Source organism: Microtus pennsylvanicus, chromosome 12 (genome assembly GCF_037038515.1).
Source record: "Microtus pennsylvanicus isolate mMicPen1 chromosome 12, mMicPen1.hap1, whole genome shotgun sequence".
NCBI lineage: Eukaryota > Metazoa > Chordata > Mammalia > Rodentia > Cricetidae > Microtus > Microtus pennsylvanicus.
The window spans coordinates 88167249-88188890 of record NC_134590.1 but is presented as its reverse complement, the minus strand read 5'-3'; the positions used below and the strand labels follow the sequence as shown (position 1 = coordinate 88188890).

The window sequence follows — 21642 nt, the reverse complement described above, 5'->3', positions numbered from 1 at the left end:
ACAATTAGCATAAAATATCTTGGGGTAACTCTGACCAAAGAAGTGAAAGGTCTACTTGAAAAGAACTTTAAGTCTTTGAAGAAAGAAATTGAAAAGGACACCAGAAAATGGAAGGATCTCCCTTGCTCTTGGATTGGGAGGATCAACATAGTAAAAATGGCAATTCTACCAAAAGCAATCTATAGATACAATGCCATCCCCATCAAAATCCCATCGAAATTCTTCACAGATCTGGAGAAGACAATAATCAACTTTATATGGAAAAACAAAAAACCCAGGATAGCCAAAACAATCCTATACAATAAAGGATTGTCTGGAGGAATTACCATCCCTGACTTCAAACTCTATTACAGAGATACAGTATTGAAAACAGCTTGGTATTGGTATAAAAACAGAGAAGTCGATCAATAGAATCGAATAGAAGACCTGGACTTTAACCCACAAACCTAGGAACACCTGATTTTCGATAAAGGAGCTAAAAGTATACAATGGAAAAAAGAGTGCATCTTCAACAAATTGTGCTGGCAAAACTGGATGTCAATCTGTAGAAGAATGAAAATAGATCCATATCTATCACCATGCACAAAACTCAAGTCCAAATGGATTAAAGACCTGAATTTCAGTCTGAAAACACTGAACCTGATAGAAGAGAAAGTGGGAAGTACTCTACAACACATGGGCACAGGAGACCACTTCCTACGTATAACCCAAGCATCACAGACATTAATGTCTTCTTTGAATAAATGGGACCTCCTGAGAATGAGAAGCTTCTTTAAAGTAAAGGACACTGTTATTAAGACAAAAAGGCAACCCACTGACGGGGAGAAGATCTTCACGAACCCCGCAACTGACAAAAGTCTGATCTCCAAAATATATAAAGAACTCAAGAAACTAGACTGTAAAAGGCTAATCAACCCAATTAAAAAATGGGGCACTGAGCTGAACAGAGAATTCTCAACAGAAGAACTTCAAATGGCCAAAAGACACTTAAGGTCATGCTCAACTTCCTTAGCGATAAGGGAAATGCAAATCAAGACAACTTTAAGATACCATCTTACACCTGTCAGAATGGCTAAAAATCAAAACCACCAACGATAGCCTTTGCTGGAGAGGATGTGGAGAAAGGGGTACACTCATCCATTGCTGGTGAGAATGCAAACTTGTGCAACCACTTTGGAAAGCAGTGTGGCGGTTTCTCAGGAAATTCAGAATCAACCTACACCTGGACCCAGCAATACCACTCTTGGGAATATACCCAAGACATGGCCTATCATACAACAAAAGTATATGCTCAACTATGTTCATAGCAGCATTGGTTGTAATAGCCAGAACCTAGAAAAAACCTAGATGCCCCTCAATCGAAGAATGGATGAAGAAAGAATGGAATATATACATATTAGAGTACTACTCAGCAGTAAAAAACAAGGACTTCTTGAATTTTGCATGCAAATTGATGGAAGTAGAAAACACTATCCTGAGTGAGGTAACCCAGACCGAAAAAGAGGAACATGGGATGTACTCACTCATAATTGGTTTCTAGCCATAAATAAAGGACATTGAGCCTATAATTCGTGATCCTAGAGAAGCTAAATAAGAAGGTGAACCCAAAGAAAAACATATAGTCACCCTCCTGGATATTAGCCTTCTTCAGGTGATGGAAGGAGACAGAGACAGAGTCCCACATTGGAGCACCGGACTGATACCCCAAGGTCCAAATCAAGAGCAGAAGGAGAGAGAACACGAACAAAGAACTCAGGACCGCGAGGGGTGCACCCACATACTGAGAGAATACGGATGTTCTATTGGGAACTCACCAAGGCCAGCTAGACTGTGTCTGAAAAAGCATGGGATAAAACCGGACTCGCTGAACATAGGCAAAAATGAGGACTACTGAGAACTCCAGAACAATGGCACTGGGTTTTGATCCTACTGCACGTACTATCTGTGTGGAAGCCTAGGCTGTTTGGATGTTCGCCTTACTATACCTGGAAGGAGGTTGGAGGTCCTTGGACTCCCCACAGGGCAGGGAACCCTGACTGCTCTTTGGTCTGATGAGAGAGGGGGAGTTGATGGGGGAGGGGGAGGGAAATCGGAGGCGGTGACAGGTAGGAGACAGAAATCTTTAATAAATAAATAATAATAAAAAGATTAAACAAAAAAGAAATAAAATCCATCTACTTCTTATATACAGGAAACCCATCTTAGCTTTGAAGATAGAAACTTAATTAGAACAAATGGATGTACAAAATTAGCCACTCAATTGGTTCCAGGAATGAAAATAGCAATTTTATACTAGTATCTAACAATACAGACTACAAACTATAATTAATCAATAGGCAAAATGAGAGACTCTCCATTCTAATCAGGGAACAATTAAACAAGAAGACATTATATACTAGACATATATGCACCAAATTCTGCGGCATCCAGTTTCATTTAAGAAGTGTACTTGTGGATTTAAAGACACTGTTTCAAATCTGTAGTGATGGGAATTATATGGAATCTGTAGATTGTGTATTAAAGAGTGGTTATTTTCTGGTAAAGCCATATGGAATTCAGTGTGGGTGTTCCTTAGAAAGCTAGAAATAAAAATATCATTTGATTCAGCTGTTGTACGCTAGTGCACGTGTCCAAAGGACCCTCTACTGCAGAGATGCTTGCACATCCATGGTCAGTGCTGCTCTATTCACAATATCTCAGAAATAGAAACAGTTTATGTACCCATCAAGTGATGAATAGATCTGATAAATGTGTTATATTTAAACGATGGAAGAGTTCGCAACTGTAAGGAAAAATGAAATTAGTTGTAAATTTCCATTAGCTGGAACTATCCAATCGGAGCCAGGTAATCCAAACCTAGAAAGACAAATGTCACATGACCTCTCTAATATGGATATGTTAGCCTTGAAGTTGGTATTCAGTATGTACTCAATTTGGAATAGCCATGGAGGTCATGAACCTGGCAAGGGATCAAAAAGGGTAGAGAATTCAAGTGAGATGGAGTCCTGGCTGTTTGAAGGAGGAATGGGGGGATAATGGAGCAGGAAGGACTGGATCGGGTTGTGAATGAGAGAGCAAGGTAAAAGAGTGATTATATGGAGGCCTAATTAACACCAAGAACCTTAAGAAATTCTCCCCAGGCCCTCAGCCCCGAAGCAGGCTGAGTTGGGAAAGACTGGCAAGAGCTTGGGGGAGTGGAAGGGTAGAGATGGAGGAAGGGAGGGTATAGGAGCAGGGAAGAAGATATCTACATTAAGGGAGCCATTTTAGGGTTGGCAAGAGACTTGCTCTAGGGGGAATCCCAGGTGTCCACGAGGACGTCCCCAGCTAGGTCCTTGGGCAGCAGAGGAGAGGGTACCTGAACTGGCCTTGCCCCACTATCACACTGATGATTATCTTGAATATCACCATAGAATCTCCGTCCGGCGATAGATGGAGATAGAGACAGAGACCCTCATCAGAGCGCTGGGCTGAGATCCCAAGGTCCAGTTGAAGAGCAGAAGGAGGGAGAAGATGAGCAAGGAAGTCAGGACCGTGAGAGTTTGGTCCACCCATTGAATCAGCTTGCCTGATGGAATAGGAGCTCACCAAATCCAGCTGGACCTGGACTGAATGATCCCGTGATCAAACATAACTCTCTAAATGTGGCTGCCGTTGGGGGCGGACTGAAAGCCATTGATATTGGCACTGGGACCTGTTTCTACTGCATGTACTGGCTTTTGGGACCCTAGTCTATTTGGATGCATACCTTCCTAGGCCTGTATGTAGTGGGCAGGACCTTGGACTTCCCATAGGATGGGGTTCCTGGCCCTCTCTCAAGCAGGGAGGGGGAGGGAGGAGGAAAAGTAGGGGAGTAGAAGGGGAGTGGGAGGAGGGGAGGAAGTGTAAATTTTTGAATGGAAAAATAAAAAAAAGAAGAAGGAAATAAAGGAAATTTAATCTGGCCCTGGCGACCTTGGTGCTCCTCAGCCCAGGCACTGGAGCAGCCTCCTCCCCCAAAAAAGGTGTTTGCGCACCGGGCAGGGCCCAGGATCCACTTTGCCATGGAACCATAGCCTGCCACTCCTGATGCCTCCACCGCCATCCACAGCACACTGCCTAGATGCCAAGCTGCATCCCTGGCTCTGGCGATGGTCCCGGGATCCCTGCTGCAGCTGCCTATGCAGCCCAGGGAGCTCAGAGCTTGAGGAGGACAGGCTGCTGCTGAGGGAATGCCTGGCCTCACTCAGCCCCTAAGATCCCAGCCAGGGGAGTCAGTGCTCAGGGCTGCAAGCAGTGGCTGGCAGCGCAGGGACAGGCAGGGCAGGGACCTAGCTGGCTCCGGAGGAGACTGCTCCACCCTGCTGACCAGCCTCCCGGATGGCAGAGCTGGAAGAGGAAGAGCTGGAGGGGGCTGAAGAAGAGGACCTTGCTGCTGCTGCTGTCTCTGCCAGTGGCCACCGCCTCCCAGACCCAGGAGATTCTGCTGCCCCCCCCCGGGGTCTGTGCTGTTGCCAGACTTGGGGTTCAATGCTCTGGAGGCACCGGCAGCGGTGTCAAGGGTGCTGTATGGAGGGAATGATGCCGAGGGCAGAATGGCAGCAGTGCTGTCCCATGACTACTGTCTGGGCGGTGCCAGGGCCAGTGCAGCCACTCTGAATGGGGAGCAAGCAGCCCTGCTGAGGAGGAAGAGACTCAACACCACTGAGTGCATCCTGGTGCCCATTTCTGAGCATGTCGCCTAGATTGTTGGACACCAGGGTTGTAAAATTAAAGCACTGAGAGCGAAGACAGTGTAACAAAAATAAAAATCTTCTCTGTATTCACTAGCATTTTTTATTTTTTATTTTTTTTATTTCCATTTGAAGAGATAAATTTTGTACAAAGTTTATAACTAGCTGTTTTTATTTTGATTTTTCATTATAAAAAAGTTGCCTTGGTGGCATATTATGATGTAATGGTATTTGCTTGTAGGACAGTTAATTGTCAGTATCTCTAGCTGCCATCTTGTAGATATGGACGTATGTTACCAAGCATGTGTTTTGCATTTTGTTTCATCAGACACTGCAACTAATAAGCCAAGGAATCAGCATATATTAAGTGTGTGTACTGTTTCTACAAACCATAAACTAAGCATGATAAATTATCATCATAGTTTAGTATTTGCTAATCTTACCTCACTCTTTTTTATGTGTATGTACGGAAGTTATAGGGATTATAAATTCAATTTGGGTTACGTTTCAAACCATATATTTTATGATAAAGGGCCTTTAACATAAGATGGCCAATGCACTGATATTATATATTTGCTGTAAAAGATTATAAGGACTTCATTGTTCTGATCTTAAAAGTTACTTAATAAAGACTTGTTTCCATTAACTTGAAAAAGAAAGAAATTTAATGGATGGAACTAGAAAACATCATATTGAGTTAGGTAAGCCAGACCCAGAAAGACAAATATTATATGTACTCACTCATAAGTGGCTTTTAGGCATAAAGCAAAGAAAAACCAGCCTACAATTCAAAATCCTAGAGAACCTAGACAACAATGAGGACCCTAAGAGAGACTTACATGTATCCAACCTACGTGAAAAGTAGAAAAAGACAAGATCTCCTGAGTAAATTTGGAGCATGGCAACCATGGGAGAAAGTAGAAGGGGAGGGGAGGAAGAGGTAGGGGAGTGGAGAAAAATATAGCTCAATAAAAACAGAAACAAAAAAATAGAATACTCTCTTGTGAAATTCTAAAATAAATTTAAATAAGAAAATAAAGCATATGAAAAATCTAAAAGAAATTCACCTGCAAACCTGATCCTGCAGAAGCTTCCTAAAATATGTATACAAAGACTTTAAATGAAGTTACCCTGTAATGGGAGCAGATGAATTCCCCAAAGTAGACACCACTGGCAATTATGTAAAACATTACAGGAATTAGTTACATATTATGGGAGTTGTGGGTCATTATGGCTCGGATTCCTGAACATTATATGTGTTGTCAATGCTCTTGGTTACTCTCCAGAAACGATGGGGAAACCCTATTGCTGATGACATCAAAAACTTGAGTCATGGAATACCAAGAAGTAAAGTTGTTGCTGACCTGGAAGCTTCACCCCTACTGGCTAGCTGGTTGCATTGTGCCGGAAGGTGCTGTTCATGCTTCCAGAGGAATAAAAGAATTAAACAGTGCTACCAAGTTTCAAATCTTGTGATCTATTTCATGCCCAGCTTAGCATTAATTAGTTATTGTTATACTAACATATTAGTTTATCTCTCATTCCCTAGAGTAATGTCTCTGTGCTTCATATAGCTCTACACACAAAGATCCATAACGGTCCAACGTGCTGGTAATAAAGATTTGAGTGTGTTTAGCTATCTCTATATGGGCATCTACATTGTAGCCCCTCCTTCCAAAGCTCAGGAATCCTGACAGGAAAGAACATGGAAAAATTTTAATGGCCAGAGTTAGTGAATGTCTAATGAAACAGTGTTTTTTAGGACATACTTGTACAGTATCACATGTGAACTCACAGTAATTGTAATAGTTTGAACAGCATAGGCACAAAATCAAATCAGACAAAAATCCCAACATGGAAGGAGATGGTTAGTTATGAAATCCCACATCTATCTGAAGAGGAACTGGCAATGATGGGTGCCAAGAAAGGTAAAATCTGCCTGGTCACGGAGGCCCACACCTTTAATACAAACACTTCAAAGACAGAGGATAGCCTTGGCTAAAAAGCCAATTTCAAGACAACCAAGGCTGTTACCCAAGGAATCATGCCATGAAAAACCAAATAAAAAGAAAGAGAATGTCAATTTTCAGTTTTCTTCAGGGATGTGACCCATGAAAAACTATCCATACCCATGACATAACACTACAACATTCACACACACTGCCAAAACTGAATGGAATCAGCTAGAAGAATAAAACACACACACGGAAGAAAATAATGGGGGTAGATGGGGAATTGACTAGAGCAGAGAGAATGAGATATGGACTTCATGAAAATACATTATATGTATGTACAAACCTTTCAAGCAATAATAAAAATATTCTAAAATAAAATAAATTAATATTGTAAAAATCATGCTCTACTTCTTCGTACTTACCGATCCATAACTCACAATTCACATGAGGAGATCAAACTGTGTTCAACAGATGAATGGTAAAATTTAATTCTTATAAAAATACCATCCACTGTTTTGTGCCCTAGAGGAAAGTTTTCTGTGTCAACATGAATGAATAGAGATGATTAACCTTAGTGAAACAATCACGTCACAGAAGGACAAATAATTTGAAGGAACCAAACTCAAAGAAACAGACAAAAGATATGTTCATTAATAGAATTTAGGAGTGTAGAGATAAAAGAGAATTTGTTGTTGAAGGATCTGAAAACATAAAGGAGACATCTACATCAGGCTAGTCAGTACTCTTTAAAGTTTCTCACTGTGCTGCCTGTAACAGAAATCCTCCCCTCCCAAGTCGGTACTAAAAAGAACTTTTGATAAGTGCTACTGTTTGAGTAACTTTTTCTACTTTGGGGGGAATTTAGAAAACTTTAACCAAGTTTACTACAGTCAATCAAATTATTTGCACAAAATACATATGGATTGCTATGTCAGGAAGCAAGCAAAAGGAGAAAAAAGGAATAAAATGGTCTGCTTAGCTGAACTCAGGCCATGGTGTTTGGAGTGGTGTCCCATGGCCTTGTCTTACGAATAAAATAAAACTGTTTCATGACTTTCATCCTTGGGTGTTTCATCATTTGTTCATTTTCTGTACTCACAGATGCACAGTATTAGCAGAATAAATAATATTTTGTACCTATGAATGTTACTTCAATAGTACGTTCAATATAATAAATATCAGACATGCATTACTTAGTGGGAATTAGAAATTTTCAAGAACTCTCACCACAAAATGATAGATATTTGGTAACTATCATGGTTTAGTTGTTACTCACAGTGTTTATAATCAATAAAACCAATTTGACTCTTTAAACTTATCACTTGAAGTAAATTAGGGAGTTTTTAGAGATGGCTCAGAGATTAAGAAGACCCATGTTTAATTCCCACAACACAGATGATGAACTACAATCATCCTAAATTCCTTTTCCTGGGAATATAACGTCCTCCTGTGGCATCCAGTTACTGAATAAATTGGTGCACAGATATGTATGTATACAAAACATCCACACACCTATAATAAACCAATATGTAAATTTAAAAATTTATAAAATTACAGTGGAAGGAATATTTCAGAAGATCAAAGCACTTGCTGCTCTTACACAAGACTAGGATTTTGTCTCCGACATCCACATGGTGACCACTATTCTCCATAACTCCAGTTCCAGGAGGCCCAACACACTCTTATGGACACTGTGAGGATGAAGCAGATAAACAAGCAGGCAAGGCCCTCATGGTCACATATAAAAGTCTTTTAAAAGGAACAAGACAAAATAGAAACATAATGAATATCTATAACTACATGGATAAATGTAGATTAGAACCAAAAAGAAAGTGGTGATGTAGATATCTGTAAATATATAGGTTGGCATTCATGTAGATATAGCGATTGATACAGATAAGAAGCAACAGATATTGTTATCTCATGTGACCTACCAATGCTATGCAGTATCAAAGATTCTTATCTTTCAATTACACACTTTAAAGTGGATACAAAGATGTTCATAATAATATGTGAATTTAAATGCAAGTTTGTTATCAATTTATTTCTATAATAATTGTTTTAGTACTTTGCTACCTTTTTTTGTATATTGATTCTCAGAAGAGTTTGAGAGACTCTTCAATCATGTTTTCTGTGAACATATCCTAAGACGTAAAACTTTTCTGAGTGCTCCTTTGACTTCTCTGTTTCTCAGACTGTCGCTAGTTGGGTTTAACATGGGGGTAAGGACCCCATATAGCATAGAGATGAGTCTGTCTCTAGCAGGACAATGTTGACTGGAGGACGGGTGGATAGAGGTAAATGTTGTTGTGCCATAGACCAGAAGACGACAAGAAGATGAGAAGCACAGGTGGAGAAAGCTTTGTGCTTCCCTTCCACTGACTGGATCTTTAGGATGGTGGACATAATGTATATGTAGGAGATCAAAGTGATCAGAAAAGAACCAACACCAAAAATACCTCTAACATTAAAGCAAGCATTTCTGACATGTAGGTGGATGAATAGTACAGGGCCACCACAGGTGGGACATCACAATAGTACTGGTTTACTCGATTGGACTTGCAGAAAGACAGACTAAAGGTAGACTTTGTGTGGAGAAAGGAGTTAAGAAACACAGCTACCCAGGTCTCTAACAACAGGTGCACACAGCGAACCTTGGTTATGATGTGGGAATAACACAGAGGGAAACATATGGCCACATACCAGTCATAAGTCTTCACAGCCAGCAAGAAAATTTCAGTCCCCGCTAGGGCCACCAAGAAATAGAGCAGCAAACAACCCAACAAAGGAAATGCTGTGATCTTCAGTCAAGAGATTTTTGAGCATCTAGGGGACAGTGGCTGATGGACAGAATATGTCGAGCAGGGACAGATTTGCCAACAGGTAAAACATGGGAGTTTGTAGCTTTCTCTCAGTCACTGTGGCCATGAAGATGACCCTGTTTCCCAGCAAAGTTATTTGATAGATGGTGATAAAGGCCATGATAACACACCTCCGGGAGGTCAGAGAGCTCTATGAGGATGACCTAAGTCACTGTGTTAAGATTGTAGGCGTCCACCAGTTGGTGGTGGCGCACGACTTTAATCCCAGCACTCAGAAGGCAGAGGCAGGTGGATCTCTGGTAGTTCGAGGCCAGCCTAGTATACAAGAGCTAGTTCCAGGCCAGGCACCAAAGCTACAGAGAAACCCTGCCTCGAAAAACCAAATATATATATTTGAAATATATATAAATATATATAAAAATATATAAATGAAAGAAAGATTGTAGACGTCCATATTATATGTCCACAGCGATGTTTCTAAGGGAAATAAAAGCAAAGAATGAGTATTTGAGTGATTAATTAATAATCCTGGTGCTGAGAAAGTTGGATAACAGCAGAATGTGGTAGAAGGTGAATTGTCTTACCTCCATTGTATTTACTATTATCGGATTATGGTAGATAATATTTTATGTGTGTTTTTGATTTGTTTTTCAAGTATTTCATTGAGTGTTTTATATCTATGTTCAACTGGGAAATTGGTCTGTAATTCTTTTATTTGAGGAGTCTTTATGTGGTTTACTATCACAGTAACTGTGGCCTCATAAAATGAATTTGTCAGTGTTCCTTCTGTTTCTATGTTATGGAATAATTTGAGGAGTGTTGGCATTTACATTAACTAGTCTTTGAAAGTCTGGTACAGTTCTTTGCTAAAGCCATCTAATCCTGGACTTTTTTGGGTGTAGGGGTTGGAAAATTCTTCTAATTCAGTAGGAGTTATGGGTACATTTAAATAGTTTATCTCATCTTTATTTAACTTTGTAAGTGGTACCTATCAAAAAATTATTCATTTCTTTTACCTTTTTCAAATTTGGTGTAATAAAATATATTCTTTTTGTAAAGCATGTCTTCGGGTTCTCTGGATTGCCTTCGTGGCTGTTGTTATGTGGATCTTCCTACATACTACTTTAGTCTAAATTAAGTTATAATTACTCCATTGCACAAATGCCTACATTAAATTTTCTATTATATATGTATCACAGTATACAAATATATATATATATATATAATAATTAGTAGATAATACTTTATTACTAGGAATAACCAAATTTACAGGTAGTCACATCAACAATGAGTCAGATATGTGAGAATAACTCATATATTCTATTTGGAAAAAATAAATATAGAAATGCTTCTATTACTATAACACCACATGTTAAAAGATATGAACAATAGCATTTGTATTAATTCAAGCATAATAAAGATGTTCAGGAAACTGGGAGAAGTTAGTAAAAAATCAACTATTTTGTTCGATTTGTGGTTCTTATAAAGATTTCTCTATAACATCACACATTACTCATTGCAAAAAGTGGTTAGAAAATAATATGAAATATTATATCTTATAATCCTACTTCTATTTATTTTTCTGGTGAAAACAGTGACTACTTCTTCAGTAAGTTAAAAATGCACAGAAAAATATTATAAATAATACATAGTGATTTATATCCCTACATTTAGTAAACTAAGATCAAAGAATTATGATTTTGAGGTCATCACAAAGCACATATCAAGGCCCTGTTTCACTCCTTTTCATTCCTCAAGCAGCAACAACTTCATAGCATATTTCAGAGTAAATAAACTTCTATTACCAGTCAATTCCAATCCTGAAATATAACAGAGAAAACTACTACAGAAATTACAAAATATGTGTATGTCATTACAAAGATGAAAAAGGGTGTTTCTGTGTGAATAACAATGACAATGATAGAAACAAAATGAATCATATCAATTAGTAGGTTATTCCAATTTTGAAACAGAATGGTATGCTCAAATATCATCCTATGTGTAAATCGTTCAAATGTAGAAGTGGCGAAGGCAAAATAAGGCTCTTTTTTTGCAATAGTAGCATCTTCAAGCACAAATGTTTACTTATATACTAACTTACTTTTTCTCTCAGAAATTTGGCTCTTTAAAGATGAATTATAAGAAATATACTTTAGAACATTCTGATTCATAAATCTATCTTATTATTCATATTATATAATAAATATACACACAACAAAACATGGTAACACATGTTTCTTAATTTTGTGCATTAGTGTTTCAATGTATTCTATGAAATGAATGGTCCTTGCTATACAGAACACAGCTCTTCCCTTCATGTCAAGGCTTCATGTATTTATCAACCTCTTCATTCTAATGTAAAGATAATCTAGTTTTAACAATTGTCATGTAATTAAAAATAAAAGATTTTTATCAAGAACAGTTCTCAGAAACAAGTTCGAGAATCTTATGCAGGGACAAATTTCTAGACCAGGGATTTAGGAAAGCCTTGTTAAATTCAATCTTTTTATATATATTTTATGGTTATGTGATATAATTGGGAATTGTAAACATACAATGGGAATTAATAAAATGACTGTATGGAAAGGATTACATTTCTACTGAAAACTACCTAGAATTCAGACTTTCTTACCACTTCTGATATGCCTCTATTCATATAATAGATCTAAAAATTATTGCATAAGAAGATTTTCTCTTTGGAGAATAATCAAGTTTCTTTCACATAGAAAAATATAATGAGATATAGTTTAGTAAAAGTAGACCATATGTAGCATAAATTATAGCAACTTTAAGACTGCATTTTATAGCACATCTATCAATAACCATAAAATACTGTATATAAATTAAATCAAAATATATTACCAGTACTTATTTTCAGCAAGAGAAAGTAAATGATCCAGCAACAAATTACATCAGTAGACAAAAAAGAAATCAGCACTTGTTCTTAGGATTCACACAAAGTGTTAGCAGAATAACAAGAACTCTAGAGATAATAACCATATTACTACAACTTAGTAATAGGGTCACAGAGATAATCAAATTGGTGTAAGTTTTAACATAATTTAACATTACATAAGTGCCATTTTTGTTCCTTGTAATAGTTCATGGAAATTTCACACCTGAGAAAACTTGGCCAATGCTAATTATGTGGTGTAAGACTTTCTTTGTCTTTTTCAACAGTTTCTTCTGCAGATAACAATGACTTTTCCTGATATAAAAGGTTGGACTTGCCTCATAGGGACACAATGTTATGTAGTAATCACGTGGCCAAAGAAAAGTATGAAAGTATGGTGATAGTAAGAGAATTTTTGTCACAGCAAAAATCCTTCAATGAACTTATCATACCATTTTTGTTAATAATATTTCCATTGTAGAAAAGAAAGTTAGAACATTTACTCATTAGCACACAATATAAGTCATTAAGTCTGTGTGTCATCACATGAGGAACATTAAAGAGCAGAGAACTTCTGTAACATAGACACAAGCTCATTTGAATATGCAACATATAACTGGACTCCCGGTGGCTCATGGATATTATCCAGCTATATAATATAGAGACAAAATGGTATATGAGAGAGAGAAAAGTCTGCTGGTTTTTAAACCAGGTTCATTAAATACATACATCTAAATTCTATAAGTTTTCTACTTTTCTATGAAATTTCAAATAAAGAAGAATAATTACAAGCACAAACATTATGATCAGGATGGATACTGTTTTTTCTCTATTGTGTGTTTTTGACCTCTTTGTAAAAAAAAGTGAGATAGTTGTAGAAGCATGGGCTTACATTTGAATCCTCAACTTTTTCATTATATATATAAATATATATACATATATCCAACTTAATTGTACTTCTACTAGATAGATAACTTTGTTTTACATATAGGCATGAGGTATTTAATGATTCTGATATTCTATTCTAGTAATCACTTGAATATTTACATTATTAAAATGTGGTTGTGAATAGAAAACATTGGGAGTACAACTTCTATCCAAGTACTCAAAAATCAGACACACCAAATGTAGTCCAGTCAAATTCTGACATCCAAGAAGACTGGAATACAAATATGATCATCTCAAGGTAATTTGTAAAGTTATGAAAAGCAAAACAAACCATATTTTCAAGACACTATAAAAAATATTTCCTAATGTACATGAACAGTAGACCACTTATGTGATGGGAATCACATTCTGTACATTGTAGGTGAAAAACAGGTGTCACCAAATAAAAGCACAATAGAAGAGGACTGACAACGTACTGTAATTCCTGGTAAGATGATTTCATTTCTCTGGCCTGCCTAGATGCCTGCATGGATATATATGTACAAGACTAAAAACAGAAAAACTGACATCACAGATGTATTATAGATAAAATACATCTTTTTCAATTGAATTTTTCATTGATTTTATATCCCAAGTGTGATTCACCCCATTCCTCTTCTCCAGTTCCCTCCCCCAGGTCCTCTTCACCCTCTTCTTGCGTCTTCTTTAATGGAGGGAGTGGTGGATAAGGATCGATAGCACAACATAGTTCTGTCCCAGGACCTGCCCCTGCCTCCACTGACCACAAGCAGAGAGGACCAAGGCCCAAGTTCCAAGTTCCCTAGGAACCATCTACCCAGGAGCATCTTCCATGCTGGCCAGCTTGCCATTTTCTCCTCTTCTCTGCGCGGTGCAGGACTTCATGGGAGGCTTCTGCAATGGGGGACTGGGTGGCCCTGCTGGAGAAAGGGGTGAGGCTTTCGTGTGAGTGGGCATGGGGCAGAACTGGAAGCCTAGGTGTTGGCATTTCATTTCCCAAAAAAGAACCAAGGAGCCTCCTGACTTCTGGCGCATGTGCATGCCTGTGCGAATATGCACACAAGTGCACCTGCACACAGTCTCTCAAACACTGTCCCAGACTTTTGGATTTCTTGATTCTTGATGAGCACTGTTCGGGGGGGGGGAGGGTTGTGGAGGAACTGCAATACAGGAGGAGGAAGAGAAAGAGGAGGAGAAGGAAAACGATGAGGGAGAGGAGCAGGAAGAAAAGTAATAGAAGAGAGAGGAGGAGCAAGTGACGGAGTAAGAGTTTGAGGAGGAGGAAGAAGAGGACAAGCAGGGGGAGCCTATAGTTCCCCAATGATGAGAGGCTAGTGCCTAGGGACAAAGGGATCCATCCAGGAACCACAGTAGAGAACCTGCAGGACAGTGGAGGCAGTGGCAGGTCCTGGGACAGAACTATGTTGTGCCATCATCCAACGTCCTTGCCTGCACCTAATTGGGCACCTCCCCTGGGAACTTGTGGTAGACGCTGCCAGAAAACAAAGCTGCCAAAATGCAGCCCCGGCAGGACCTCGAACTCCTCATCTCACCCCATCCCACCACACAGCCCCGATCCCTACTCCCAACCCGGGTGCCCACCTTCCTACCCCAAGCCCCATGCCGCCTTCACTGGGGACAAAACTTGTTGCAGGATGGAGGAGGGCTCTCACCTGCCCAAAGGCAAAAGCTGCCTACCAAGCCACAGGCCTCAGGTGGGGGTAGGGGTAGAGTTGGGTTTTAAAGCCAGTCCATGCCCTGGAAGTTACCTGAGGCCCTGTCAAATCTGACACCAGTGGATTCCCCACCAAGGGAGCCAGATGTATGCGCAAACTGGACCACAGGCCCAGGGCAAGGGGGGAGCTGGTTTGTGGGCCAGCAAACCTACCAGGGGCTTGGTTGGAGCAGGGTGAAGGTGCCAGGTGAGGAACAGAAGACAAGGGACCAAAGGGAGAGAATGTCCATTGGTAATGATGGCAACTTTTGGCCCTGTATCCTGGGTCCCGGCCCGGGCATAGTGCTGAGGAGAGCCTTGCTGGCAGGTGGGCAGGTGGGTTGCCTAGAGCAGCCTGGTGCGCTTTAGACAGGACAGGGGTGGAGTGTTGGCTGGGCTTGGCTGGACTAGGTGGCCAAAAGGGGTATTGGAGGTCATGAGGTCAGGTGTGGGGGCAAGGAAAGCAGCAAGCTCTAGGGTTCCTGCAGCGTGTGCTGCCTCTTTCTATGGCCATATCACCCTGAATGTACCCTATCTTGTCTGATCTAGGAAGTCAAGCAGAGTCGGGCCTGGTTAGTACTAGGATGGGGGACCACCTGGGAATACTGGGAGCTGTAGGCTTTTCTTTTGGCCATTTTTTTCCTTTTGGTCTTTTGTGGGCCCAGGGCCAGCCTGGGCCAGACAAGGCCACCTCCATTTGCACCCTGGAAAGAGGGCCCACCCACCTCTGACAAAGTTCAAAATCTAACCAGGCATGCAGCAAACCTACAGAGGAAACACCCCAGTGGGGAATCCCAGGGCCAAGGAAGGAAGCTAAGAATCACAAGGTAGAGGCTGTATTGAGTGACACGCAGCCCAGGCCAGCCTCTAAACTGACCACAATCATGGGACACACAGCATAGCACTTGGCTCCCCAGCTCCATAGTTCCACAGGCAGGTGGGTAAGATTGGACTCTTGCTCCCCTTGCACTGGGGACAGACAGACTTGGAATGGAATGTAACCCGAGTTTTAGAATAATTACATTACTAGTACATGACAATGAATGTTCTCAAAACATGCACAGAGTGTTATTAAGTTGCAGACTGTGTGTTGACTGGTTCTGAGATGACCAGTGGTGTTAGAGTGCCGGTCATGTGACAGAGCTGTTGCCTAGCTGCTGTGGAGCAGGGTAGCCTAAGTGAGTGTGGATGCAGAGCTAGGGGGTATAAGCCCTGACATAAGCTTGCAGGCTCCTCTTACACACTGCTAAGGCCATTTGGGGGACAGTTATGTCATCTCCAGCAATCTGATTGGAAGCATCTGATTGGAAGGCTCTATCCTGCCAGGAGCAGGCAGGCTGTGAAGCTTTGGAGCAGAATGCAAGGAGGCCACTGTCCAGGCCTCACTGGGGAATGGCAAAGGGGCAAAATGAAAGCTGAGCTGGGATACATGCCAACGGCAAGGGACAAGGCGAGCAGGAGCGGCCAGCTAGGGTTGGACTCCTAGTTCTGTGCCCACACTCACCTAGGGTACCCTGCCTGAAGCACTGCAGCTTGGAGAAAGCTCCGACACATGACCCACACTCTGACACCACTGGCTGTCTCAGAACTAGTTAACAAATGATTATTTAAGAATATTCACAATCTGTGCATGTTTTGAGAACATCCTTTGCCATTTCCTAGCACTGTAATTATATACTCTAGATTATGAGTTACTTGCCATGCAATTATTCTATTATCTTGACGTGCCTGTCAAGCTATCTCTAAATATTTGCACTGATGCTAGTGCTGTCATTTGCTACTTGTCCTGGAACAAAACTTGACTTTTGCAATAGATAAGAGTATTTCAGAGAGTCATAATCATTGGCATAGTCCTTAAGAACAAGTAACCTTGGCTGTGTCATACATAGGTATTCTTGTCACTAACAGGAAGGCTGAGACTATCACAGAAAATAGGGTGCAGAGAAAACTAGAGTCATCAAAGGAGTGGAGTGTAGCAGTTCCTCTGAATAGAAACATTGTCTCATTGAAGGAGCTCCTGAGACTTAGTAAGGAAACAACCTTACTAGTCCTGGGGAGCTGAGTCAAGAGTCACAAGGGCCCTGCCCAAGCTTCTGGAAGTTGTAAACAACTTCTGATGGGAACATTGTCTGAGCAGCTAAGCTTCCTGGAGGAGATTCTCCAGCCTGGGGAGCTTCCTGTATGTCTAGCAGAGAACTCCAAGGCTACAACATTCATGAATCATCATTCATGCTGGGGTGGACTTTCTGGTGACATGGCAATATTTAAATCATCCCAGCTCCTGTAAGCAACCCTGACAAACTCCTTGGTTCTTCAAGTTGAACTTTTATGTAACCATCATTTTATGTATTATTGGTCCTGGTATTGACACAAAGATATGTGTTTCCTGACTCACCAGGTGGTGTGATCTAGCTGCCCTCTCTCCCCCTGACCAACAGCTAAACTTCCTTGTCCTCTGTAATCAACAAGGATGTTTGTGTTCTTTCTGACAAGTGGTTTTTCACATAAGCATTCCCAGTACACAGATGCCCTAATCTTGATGTCTGGCTGCTTAGCATGTCTCCGGCAAGCTGCCTAAAGGTATAAAAGGCTCTAGTTTGGGGTAAAATAAAGGTTGCTGTTCTTCTCCCTGCATTGAAGTCTCTGTATCCGAATCCGGGCATCCCATGCCAGTTTCGGCATCCAAGCCGCACTGGCGTAGCACCCAGGAACACACTCACCCACCATATGCCATACATCTTTTTTCCTCACTTTAAGAGATTAGTTTTCCCCATAAGTTTTCAGTCTAAAGTAAATGAGGAGGAAAGACAAGGCCAGAATTTTAAAACAGCAGTCTACACTTAGTTTTGTTTTAACTTAATGCGATTTAGTTAATCCCAGTCGTTTATGTACCAAAAGTAAGTTGAAAACTCTCAAAAAAAAAGTTCATAGTTTATTTTAGTGCTCCATAGACTCATTTACTATGGGGACCAAAAGTTATCACCTTTGTTGGTGGAAAGAATGAAATCAATTAATAATTATTTATTTATGATCACCCAGGTAGAGACAAAACACTTTATTCTACAGTCTTTACTAATTGAAAATCTTGATTTTGTAAAGTTCATTTCAAAGATCTTAGATACTATTGATGATCTCATTAGATAGGTAAATCAATTTCATTATTTATTTATAGCTCATAGCCTAGAATAACTGCATGACAAGTAAGTCATAGTCTATAATATATAACTACATTGCTAGGGAATGGCAAATAATGTTTTCAACACATGCACAGATTGTCAAGATTATTAAGTAATTGGCTATGTTTTAATTGGTTCTGAGAAGGCCAGTGGTGTCAGAGTGTGGTAGAGCTTTTGCCAAGCTTCAGTGAAGCAGGCAAGTACCCTAGGTGAATGTGGGCACAGAGAAAGTAGGCAAACCCTAGTTGGGCCTCGAGTTCAGGATCACCTGGGTAGGAATGGGGGGAAAGAGAAAGAGAACCAAGCGCGTATAAAGAATGACAGAGTCAGTCTGAGATGCGTCTAGGTTCCGTTTATTGCAGGCAGGGGTTTATTCTTATAGAGTGGTTTTGATTGGGAGGGGTAGGGTTAGAGGGGAGCGGAAACTATCGCGCCCTAGGCCAGGGAGGAAGCAATATATCTCTAGAAACATCTACGTGGTTAGGCCATGTCTTGGCACCTTGTGTCTTGGCACCTTGTGGTCAGATCATTCTGAGAACTGTATCACAGCTGTCTGCTCATAAAGCTGTTTTGGCAGCAAGCTGTTTTTGCAGAGAGGATGAGGAAAATTGGCCAGTACTTTAGGTCAGGGGGCTTCTTGGTCCCCAACACTAGTACAGTAGAATTTCCTAGAACCTATGAGGGTGACCCTAGTGAGGACTCCTAGTGAAGGAGGATATGGAACCTGAACAGGCCATCTGTAACCAGGCAAGGTTCCCAGTGGTGGACCTGGGACACCAACCTACCCACAAAACTTATGACCGACAACCTGTCCTGCCCACAAGATGCACTGGGGCAATGCTGGCTCAGAACGTGAGGGAGTGGTCAACAAATGACTGGTATAACTTGAGGCACAAGCCATGAGAGGGAGACTATGTGGACACTACCCAGATGGCCAGGATCAGGAAGCTGGATTACCCAGAGACCTAGGGTATAACCAAACACAACTGACAAAAAAAAAGTCAATGAAATGATTTCTAATGATATTCTGCTATACTCATGGATTAGTGCCTAAACCAATCATCATCAGAGAGGCTTCCTCCGGCAGCAGATGGGAACAGATACTGAGACCCACAAACAAGCATTTGGCAAGGGAATCCTCCAAAAATGGGAGTGGGGGTGGGGGTTTATAGGAGCCAGAGAGTTCAAAGATACCAGGAGAAAACAGCCCACAGAATCAACCAAGCAGGGCTCAGGGGGGCTCACAGAGACTGCAGCAACAATCATGGAGCCTGCACGGACCTGCACATAGGCCCTCGCACACATACTGTGGTTGTTTAGCTCAGGTGTCTCTGATTCTTTTGCCTGCTACTTCATCCAGCTTTGATATGAGGGTTTATGCCTACTTTTATTGTACATTGTTATGCCAAGTTGGGCTGATAACACTGGGAGGCTTGCTCTTTTCTGAAAAAAAAATGGAGGAACAGTGGACCAGAAGGAGAAGGGATGTAGGGGAGGGGAGAGGAGGAAGCAATCAGGATGTATTGTATGAGAGAAGAAAAAAAAATCAACAACCCCATAGTAACAGGCTCCCCATGACATGTAAAAATATTTGAACAAATTCAAACAATCGCCTTAAAAAGAAATAAAAAACAGATGAATGAAATAAATAGGAAGTCAACACAGGATACAACGGAATTCAACAAAAAAATAGATATACAGAAGAAATAACAAATTGCAATGAAAAACTCAACTAAAAACCTAAGGCCAAATAACAGAATTGATCATATAAAGGACTAATATCCTACACAGGACACTGTTGTGAAATATTATTTTAAGATGTGTCACATTTGTTTATCCTGTGGAATATTTATAAAATGATACAAAGCTGTGCTGCTTTGCCTGTCTAAAACACCTGATTCGTCTAAGAGCTGAATGAACTGTAACTGGCAGGAGAAAGGCTAGGTTGGGCTGGCTGGCAGAAAGAAGAGGAGGAGAAATCTGGGAAGAGAGGATCAAGGAACAGGAAATGAAGGTGAGAGGGCATCAGGGGTCAGCCACCCAGCTACACAGAAAGCCATACAGTAATAAGTAAAGAAAGACACATAGAATAGAGAAAGGCAAAAGCCCAGAGACAAAAAGTAGTCAGGATAATTTAAGAAAAGTTGGCAAGAAACATGCTAAGGCCAGGCATTAATAAAATTCCATGTATTTATTTTGGAGTTGGGTGGTGGGACCCCCTGAGAGCAAATAGTAAAAAAAGAATAAATACAGGACATCTAACAGGACTTGAGAATAAGGTAAAGAAATGAGACTATTTCTTAAAGTCAATAACATTTTTTTTAAAATACAGCAACAGACCATACAAGATTTGTAGGATATTATGAAAAAGCGAAGTTTAAAAAGTGTGAACATAAGAGAATAAGTCTATGTTAAAGCCATAGCAAGTATTTTAAGAAAAAAAATCATAGAAGAAAAATTTCTAGATATAAGTAAAGAGATGCCAATCCAGGCACAAGAGGCCTACAGAACACCAAACAGAACCAGAAAGAACAGCCCTTCACCAAGGCAAACTATGCCATGCTTAAAACAAGAAATACACAGAACCAAGGCAAGCCTGTCAGATTAACAACTGACTTTTCAAAGGAAACTTAAAATCCAGAAGAGCTGAAGCAATGTACTTCAAGTCCTGAAATTTCAAAGATGCCAAATCTGATTACTATTGCCAGAAGAACTACCTGTCACAAAGGAAGAAAGAAACTTCCCATGAAAAAAAGCAGGGTACAGTAATTGATAAGAAAGAACTAAGCCAGCTCTCTACAAAGATTAATGGAGGGAATGCATCAAACATAAGAGACTGATTAAATCTAAGAAGTGACACAGAAAGAATAACAGTAATAAGACAGTTGTTGAGCAAGTAAGGACTAAGAAAAACAACAAAATGAAAAGAATTAATACAAACCTTTCAAAAACTGAATAGCAAGAGATTCAACTTCCCCATCAAAACACACAAACTTGAATTATTGGAGCAGTACACAGGATCCTTTGTCTTGCCTCCAAGCAAACTATCTTGCCACCAAAACTAGACAATACCTTTGAAAGAAAGATGGACAAAGGTGTTCAAACTAAATGAAACCAGAAAATAAGCAGGAGTCACTATTTGATATATGATAAAATAGACCAACACAAATTAGAAGTGATGAAAGTAAGAAAAACAATCTATCAAGAGGACATTATTATTCTAAACAATCATACAAAACACAGGTGTACCTGGTGTTGGAGGTCCTTTTATTTATGTGTTGCTTTCATTGGTTAATGAATAAAGAAACTGCCTTAGTCTTTTGATAGGGCAGAACTTAGGTAGGCAGGGAAAACAGAACTGAATGCTGGGAAGAAGAAAGCAGAGTCAGGGAGAAGCCATGGATCCTCTGCCTGAGATGGACGCCAGTTAGAATCTTTCCCAGTAAGCCACTGCCATGTGGCGC

The 21642-nt window shown here is 40.3% G+C and overlaps 1 protein-coding gene and 2 pseudogenes across 1 annotated transcript in view; 1 reads left to right on the top strand and 2 right to left on the bottom strand.

The window, feature by feature from the left end:
• LOC142832196 (ankyrin repeat and SOCS box protein 3-like) overlaps positions 1–21642 on the bottom strand; it is an 82761-nt gene that overhangs the window by 40332 nt on the left and 20787 nt on the right. The window lies entirely within an intron of this gene.
• On the bottom strand, positions 8790–10551 carry LOC142832937 (olfactory receptor 5V1-like; annotated as a pseudogene).
• On the top strand, positions 15505–15623 carry LOC142833230 (5S ribosomal RNA; annotated as a pseudogene).